Here is an 8711-nt window from a genome sequence, read left to right as displayed (position 1 = left end):
TTTATTTTATTTTTCAAGAGCTATAACTCATTAATGGACAAGAGAAAGGGATATGGGTCTAGGCTAGAGCTGGAGAAAATGAGACACAAAACATGAACTGTTTTGCAATAAATTTTAAAGTTGTGAGTTCACCAATAAGGCTAAAGTGTAAAAAGACAAAGTTCTACAGGAAGCCCCTCCTCTGAATATTTGGGAGAATTAAGATAAACTTCTACTGCTGCCAATGACAGGAATTCTTTGATACCTAGGCTGTCTGGACAAAACTTTTTACTTTCCACGTATCAATATAAGTAAACACACACAAGAATAAATGTAGTTGGTTTTTATTTGCTTGCTTGTTTTTCCGAAGTAAATTAACTATGGCAACTTTTAAAAGCAATATACATATAATATTATTCCATCTACTCACACATTATAAAATGGCAATGTACACATTGATGTCCTTCAAGGAAAAGTGCTTACTAAGGATATGCGAAATAGAAATAGGAGGAAAAGTTACAGTGAGGACTATACGCTTACAGTTTCCTAGGTTTAAAGTCTATAAGTTATATTTCAAGGAAGATGTATATTAATATTGAAGAAGTTTTCTTCTCATCAAGATTGGTGATATGCTGTTATTGCTTCTGAATATTACTGTTTCTTCATACAGGGAAACCAGAATGCATAACAATTGCCAAATGTTTGGTATAATTCTGCTTAATTAAACTCCATTTGACCTGGAGTTGAAAAGTAGATTTGTTTCCAGTGTGCCTCAGACTGTAGTACTTGAAAAAGGACTTAAGCAACTTTTCTAGGCAATATGGACTGTGATTTCAAGTTTCTTGTAAGTGGCTAGGTGGATTTCCTATTATTGGAAATCTTGTTTTTCATAGAGTCTTGGATCTCCATCTAGATGCTTTAGATAAAGAGGCTGTACAACATGTGTAACAATTTGGATTATTTTTAACAAGGAGAAAAGTTCTCAAGGAGTTATTTTTGTCTTTTCTTTGTGGCATGAGAGAAAATGAAGCAACATGATCAATTATGTGTTTCTAGATGGAAAAATGATTAAAATACAAAAAAAACCCAACAAAACAACAGAAGAAGCATTTCCTAATCCCTTCTGCATCTGTTGACATCAGTGGAAATTTAGCCATTTACCACAAACTGAAGTAAAACCACACTCAAAGATGTCAGTTAAAGGATCAACTATGAAAGGTTCCTGGATTGTTTTGTATAGTATGAAAATATTAATGATAGGAGTTTAATTTCTCTGTTTCTAGCTGATAATTGTCTTATAATTACTATTACAGAGAACTTAGTTAAAACACTGTAAAGGGAAAGTGGAAACAACCACAACTATGAAAGTATCAAGAAAGGCAACAATTTCAGTGTGGCTCCCACAAAGGTTTTGATCCAGCCTGGTATTTGAACATGGCAAAAATCACCAGCAATCCAACAATACGCACTATCATGAGCTTTAGAAATAGAAGACGAGGCAATTTATGCTTTGGAATCTCTGGCAAAATTATAGATCTTGTGTGATTTAATTCAACCCCGTTAATGTATTTGAGTACATGAATGGGAAGTGCCAAGAGGATGGAGGTGGACTCTTCTACGTGATGGAAACCAGTAAAACGAGGGAATGGGCAAAACCTGATACATTAAAGTTCCACCTGGATACAAGGAAGAACTTCTTTACTGTGTGAGTCACTGGGCACTTCAACAGATTGACCAGAGAGGTTGTGAATTCTCCCTCACTGGAGGTATTCAAGAACCATCTGGACACAATCTTGAGCCATATGCTCTAGGATGACCCTGCACAAGTAGAGAGGTTGAACCCCTGCTCCCTTCTAATCTAACTGATTCTGTGTGGTTTGTACTTGATCAGATTTTCTTTTATTTATATCTTAACATTGTTTGAACATATTTTTCCTTTTTTTTTTTTTTTTTTTGTGTGGTTAGCAGTAAGAGAACATGTGTTACAAAACCAAAGTGTGCCTGGTACATAATGAAAACTGGTATTTGGAGTTTATTATGCTTTAAAGGCATGGAAATATCAGTAACAGTGTGAAAACAAATGCACTGTCTCTCCTGACTACTACTGAAATGCAGCAGTGGTGAAGATATGGTCCAGGTGTACTAGGACTTGATCTGAACCATGAGTTCTTCATAGCAAGTTTAGATATAAAAACATAATGTTTTATCGGTAACACCACTGAAATATAGAGGTTAATTCATTGTACTAAAATAACTCTATGCACTAATATCTAACGTGATTGATTCCTATCAGAGTAAGTACAGGGTTTGTATAATGTGTGTCCCAACATGTAAACTAGTCTTTGGTGGAAGTGAAAAATGTAGGACTATTTGTGTGCAGTTCCTCAGATCGACTGGCTGTTCTTTCTGCCCAGGAAAGATAGAGTTCAGCAGCTTGGCTGCTGCTCTTGGAGGGCAGAGTACTTTTCCTTGTATGTTTTTGGAGCTTAGAATTTGGAGTCTAGCCCTGGAGTTGTATGCTGAATATCCTTTTTATCTCTTTCTGTGCAATAAAAATTAGATGACTGAAAATGTGTTTGTCTGACACAATATTGATGACTGGATAATCTATATCAAAGCAACATTCAGAAGAGTATGTTACCTGAATTATACATGCTGGGTGAAATTGCTAGTCAGACAAACATTTCTAACTTAACAGCTCATTATATTTGCAATTGCCTCATTTGGTCTTCTCTCACCTCATAGGGATACCTCTATGAACTGGCATAATGGTCATTAATCATTCAATTTCTCTCAAGGGCTGGTAAGAGTTTTAGCCTTGTATTTGGGCTTAGCAGCAAGTAACTGGCCAAACAAATTAAAATGAAATAAGTACTTAAATTACTATATTCTGAGAGTGTCATGAAATAGCTGCTGTACAGTCTCAGCTGTCTTTTTTGAAAGTTAACACGGTGCATCTTGTGTAAAAAGAAATATGTGTTCAGAATGGTGTAATACCCTGAATATATCAAGAATAATCTTGTACTGTTAGAGGATAACCTAAGCAACTCTGTTTAGTTATGAAGTGGTATTAAATAGGAGTTGTGCAGATGATGTCACTCAAGCTACAGTGGTAATGAAGAACCACTTGACTGTAATTTTATTTTTCATACTGAAAAGACTTTTAAAAAATGGGTTTAGAATTTGCTAAGAGAAAATATTGTATTTCATAAATTCATCATATTGTTTCAGAAACAACTTTTTGCAGTGCAGAAGGAGGAAGAATTTTTACAGCCCTGCTTGGTTTCTGTATAGGTCACATAAAGGAGAGCAGTTTAGTATTGTGCAGTGGGTTTGGAGCTGTTGCTGCACAGAAAAGAGGTTTTTCTGGAAGGCTCAGCTTCCATGTGAGCCTTGGCCAGAGTGAGCTTTCCTGCCTCTCTGCTCCTCCTGCGACGTGCGGTGTGGAGCCAGCTGGTGTGGGGAGCTCAGTAGGTAATTCTGCACTTTGGTAAAATCACTGCACTGCACTGTACTGCATTTTGGTGAATTAGCTCACTGTTAAGTGTCATCTGCAAAAATTGCTGATGCTTGACATGACCTCTAGAGAAAGCTGTTTTCCAGAGGGGAGAGGAAGTTCAGTGACTTATGAGAACTTGGCAACAAGAATGAGCTTGAGGTGAAGAAACAAATCTCTCTCTCTCTAGTCTTTGTATTTACAGCTACAATGACACTTGCTAAAATTGTTGAGAAAAGTTTGCATAAAAATTATTCCTGTCAAGATGAGCAATTTTATTAGGACTTTAGATACAGAATATATCACATAAACGTGATATAACTAGTGACACATATATTTCTCCATTTTTACCAGTGATCTGCTACTATTGTAAAGCATGAGTAGGAGACATTTGTGTTTATCCTTATTCAGGGAACAAGTTCCATATTTGCACTTATTTAAATACCTCCCAAATCAGGGATATAGTTCTTGTGCTATCACAAGTAAGGATGACTTTTTGGTTGAGTACCATGTTGACAAAGCTAACCAACCTGGTTTCCTTTAATCTCTCAAGACCACATCAGAAAAGCCCTAGTAATATCTGACCATTGTGTTGCCTTTGTAAAGACTATTTAGGAGTCATCTTCTCTCATCCAGGATAATGGCATGATAGAACACTATAACATAGAATACTATGGGAATTTAAAAAATGTCTCAATGCATAACTTCGCTCTTTGTTGTGTGTTCCATTACCCTGTGTTTATTCTGGTTTCTTATTCTGTAATTTATTCAACAGGTAATTTCTGAAATTGTGTGATCCCTAGACAGAGAATTGTATACAATTTTTTTTTTAGTTTTTCTTTTTCTTTTTTTCCATACTGGTAGCTGATTGTCCAGGGAATTTTTGGTACAGCTACACTGAAGATTTTTACTTTTCTTATACCAAATGTTATAGAGACTTTAAAGTATTCCCTGGCAGACTGGTTGCTATTTGCATAACAAGAAAACTCTAGTAAAAGACTCTTGGGATAACAATAATAATCAGTAGACATTTTGAAAAAATATTCCCTGTAGCATTTTATTCAGCTTTGCAGTGTTTACCTCTAAATACAGATGCTTATGCAGGAAAGAGAGCTTCTAAATGATTGCTTTTGTGCCAATGTTGTCAAAAAGCTTTTCCCAGTTTGACTAAGACTTTGGGAGTTGGGAGCAGGAAAGAGGCAAAAATTCTTTTCTGCTCTAATACAGAGGTCAGTAGAGTTAAACTACCATGAAATTTGGAGCAGACATTTTGATGAATTCTAGAAATATAGCAACTGAATAGAAATATTGGGAATACAGAGATCTTATTTCTTATTTCTTTTGAATTAGAGCATTCCTACTTAGGACCAAGCTGAAAGAGAGTGAGTTTTACTGAGATAATTTTTTTGTGAAGAAGAAATATTTCTAAATTGAAGGATAATTGTTTCAAAGATGTGCTGTATAAATTTGTGTTTATGAAATTAACCTTTCTTTTCATTTGGATATCTGCATTTATTTTTGCTTTGCAGAAAACCAGTGAGGTTTGGGAATGCTAGGGGTGAGAGCATGTCTGTAGCTTGTATTACAGTTGATTGATTATACAGCACCATCTTCCATGTATAAAGAATAGGAAATCCTGTTGGGAGAGGGTAATTGGATCAAGCAAAATTGTGAAAGTAGTTTGTATTTCACTCTCATGAAAATGCTCTTTCTTACCAGGTGCCACAGTCAGCTACTCCACAAAGAACCCCATCATATTGACATCCATAGTGGATATTTCTCTAGTGCAAATTGGTATAGTTCCATGTGCTGTGCTAGTAAACCTTTATCAGTTCAGGCCAGTTGAGGATATGAATTTATTGAGGAAACATTAATGAAATAATGTATAGATTTTGTGTATAACACTGAAGGTAATACTGTTTGTTTAAATAAGTTCTTTATGAACTATGCCATTTCATGATAATGGTATTTAACAGTTTGTGGACTGGTCAGTTGAATAAGTAAAAGGCACAGTAATTCCTTTTTACAGTTACATTACTGTTGTAATGAGAAGTATTGATTTTTCTCTTAATACTAATGTGTATAATGACCTTTCTAATGACATATGTCACTACTGTTTCTTCTCAAATTCTACAGCAATTTTCCTTTCATTCAAGTACAGGATTTTAATTCCTTGTTGTATTGTTAAAATGAGAATTAATATTCTTTTTTTAAAGCAGTATGAAAGCTTGTAGACTTATTCTGTTAAAAACCTAAATATTTTAGAACAAGTCTGATTTTTGGTCTTCATAAAAATTTTAGAAGGTGATTTTTGGTCTTCAGATAATAGTTCCTTGACAGCTATATTTGAAATTGGTTGTTCATTGTCAGTTTTTGTTACTTGATATTAAGTAGAGTTTGTGAAATTTGAGATGGAAGGGTTTGCTAAGATACTTTCTGACAATCTCTCTCAAGAATTTTGTTTTCCTTCAGCTTTTAACAGGACTATCTGAAGGAAGGATATATGAATTAACTAAAATGTTGATGTACCATAAATCACTTAAAACCATGTACCTATGGTTCATAAAATGTTTCATGTTTCCTCTCTGGTGACTGTTCTTTCGGGAGTAAGTAGATCTTATCTTGAAAAACTCTGCTTTCTACTGCTTATCTTCTTCCATTGCTTTGATGCTCTTAAACTTGGCTATTAAACACTAGGCATTTAAAGTTAGAGTGGTTGTCACCAAGCAGCAAAGCTTTTGGTTTGCTTGTAGAATACTTATTAATGCAAGAAAGGTTAGGGGTGAGAGTCAAATAAAGTGGCTCCAACAGTGCTAAATGGTTTTCTCGCACTTGCAAACACTTAATTCTGTCCTCTAGTGTCAAGGGACAAGTGATCACAAGTGATTTGTAGGACATGAGTATTTTAATAAGCTGCTCAAACTTGATCAGTTAACAAAGATTATGCATTATATTTTTGATATGCACTACAAGTAGCAATGTTGCCTAGCTGATCTGGTCTAATTCTGGTGCAAAAATGAAATACTCAGCCACTTCTGGGCACTCCAAACAGGCATGCTCTGATGTCATGCTCAGAGCTGCTGCCCTGGCAGGCGGGACTTCAGGGTTACCATAACAACATCAGCCAGTTGCTGTCTGACACTACAACATTATTACAGGATCTTAGAGGGAGTATTAACCAAAATACAGTCACCATACGTTTTGCCTGCTTTGCTGCTTAACAATGTCTATGCTGTGTACTCAGACACTGCATCTACAATATATTTGCTCTGTACATGTATGATTGAAATGGTCACATTCTTCTGAAAGTCTTTGGCATATCTATGTAATATTTTAAGGTTGCACACTGGAGTATATGTGGCAAAACCCAATATGCATTAGTGTAAAGTTACTCATATTTACTTATTTTACATTCAAAATGAGTAAGGATAAATATTCAGAAAAGCTGAGCAGGTAGCATAGTATGTAGAAAAAGTTTCATCTCAGTAGTCCTTTGCACATAGCATGAAGAGAGCAGAATCAGGTTTTCTCTACTTATTGTATGGCACATTCTGTAAAAATCCAAACCAGGAGCTTGAAATTATTGTTTTAACAGCTACAATGCACATGCAATGTAGCTGAAAAGAGGATCTTTAATTAAATAGACAAGAGTTTGTGTTTCATATAGTAAAATAAGCCAGCTTGCTTTAAACAGAGATCATAGACCATCTGAAATAGAGGAAACAAATTGCCAATAGCAGGAGCTAATGCTTCAATACCTTTCATTTTGTACTCTGAAAAGAAAACCTCTTTTTGAGCTCATTCATTTTCCAGAGGGAACGCTGAATGCTGTGGCATATTGTCAGAGCTGCTTTATTGTCACCATTTACAAAGGTCACCTGAATTAATTGACTTCTTACCATACATATTGTTAAGCTGCCCATTTCCTGACATTTATGGAAAGGTGGCAGACTTAAAGCCATTGGCTATCTGTTGATGGTTGTTTCACGATGTTTGTTTCTCAAAACACAGTAACTCTAAAATTGCAAGCAATTAATTGCTTTGCTCCAAAAGAACAGATTCTTTATGATATTCTCCAGAATGTGATGGGGTTGGGGGGAGAAAAAGAGATAGGGAGAAATAATCTAAATACTGAGGTGTTTTTAATACAGAATAGTACTCTAAAAAGCAAACAAAAGCATATGGGAAGATGCAGGTTTTATTTATTTATTTATTTTGCTTTGAAGCATGCATTAGATAGATAACCTGTCTTTTTCATGGTGTGAAATAAAATCTCTCTGTCTCTCACTGATGCAAGAACCACAGATCCATGCTGATGGACTTTATTGAATGTATTTTTATCTGAAGGGGTACTGAGGTACTCTTGTACTGCATGAAGGAAATGGCATACACATGCATAAACACAAACACAATAGGCAGCAGTAGTGCTAGCATGGAATTTTATGTTGATTAAATTTGTTAAATAGAAAATAACTGGGTTTTTTTTCTAGCCCCCTGCATTTGCTGCTTCCTCCATCCCCCTATGTTGGGTTCTCTTTCTCAACAGCAGTGCAGGGCAAAAACTCCAACTAGACATGTGAAAACAAAGGCATGGAAAGCATAGAAAAAACAGTTTTGACCCTTCCTATACTAACACAGGCAAAGCTTTTATAGTGATGGATTTGAACAGTCTCCTTACATATAAATATACTTTAGAGGCACCCTGTTGAGATCCTGTTAATTACCAAAGAATGTTAGAACTCTTCTGCTTAATGCAATCCTTTTTAGCTAACGTGTCCGTTCCAGCTGCATCAGTAATCAGACATTCACACTGTCCCTTCTGACTGGAAAGGGGATGTTTTTAAGCGAAGTCATTTGCCACAATCCTTAAGATGTAGCCTGGCAGAAATTCAATAACTGTTTGTGATATGCTCATTCAGCCTTGCTGCTCAGTGGATTTTAGGTCCTGACATAAACAGCATTTCCCTTAATCCTAGCACTGGAGAGAAGAAAGGAGGCTGTCCTGTATCTTGTTTTATTGGTTTGAAAACACAGAGCAACTGTTTAATTTGATTTTGCCTCTGAAACACCAGTGGCAACGTTGTCCCTTTCTAAAATTTTGTCCTTTGATGTTCTTTCAAGCTACCAAATGCACAAATCTGATACTCTTGGAAGCATATTTAGATTATCTCTGGTGTAAAAAGCAAATTGTATTTGCATATCTGTTAGGAAAGTAAAATGCAAAAATATGCTAATA

Source organism: Acanthisitta chloris, unplaced genomic scaffold (assembly GCF_000695815.1).
Source record: "Acanthisitta chloris isolate BGI_N310 unplaced genomic scaffold, ASM69581v1 scaffold12167, whole genome shotgun sequence".
NCBI lineage: Eukaryota > Metazoa > Chordata > Aves > Passeriformes > Acanthisittidae > Acanthisitta > Acanthisitta chloris.
This window is presented reverse-complemented; position numbering follows the sequence as displayed.